Genomic DNA, 425 nt, shown 5'->3' on the forward strand with positions numbered 1-425 from the left:
TCGGCTTGGAGGAACCGGGCTGCAGTGAATCCTCAGGGAAAGGTGAGTGAGTCTTTTGGCAGCAATCACAGCGTGTGTCAGGAGCGAGGGGGCCGCGCCGGCGGCACCTGCTCCTTCTGCATAAAAAAGGAGGCTGGAAAAAGCGGCCCCGGGCGCAGCCCCGGGCCCCAGTCCCGGGGGGGGAGCGCGGCTGCCGTGGGTCGGGGGGCGGAGGGTCCCTGTGCAAACGTGCTGACGGCCTTGCTCTGCAGTCCAGAGCCGGCCAGGAGAACCAAGAGGGTAAGAGATGTGGAGCCGGGTGCCTGGTCCCTCTCTCTCCCCTTTCTGCTCCCTGTTATTGTTTTTAATATATCTCTTTTTTTAAAAATTTTTCTTTTTTCTTTTTTTTTTTCTTACACCCTTCACAATATAAACTCACGGGGGTC

This window comes from Antrostomus carolinensis, unplaced genomic scaffold, assembly GCF_000700745.2.
Source record: "Antrostomus carolinensis isolate BGI_N321 unplaced genomic scaffold, ASM70074v2 scaffold26267, whole genome shotgun sequence".
NCBI classification, from domain to species: Eukaryota; Metazoa; Chordata; class Aves; order Caprimulgiformes; family Caprimulgidae; genus Antrostomus; species Antrostomus carolinensis.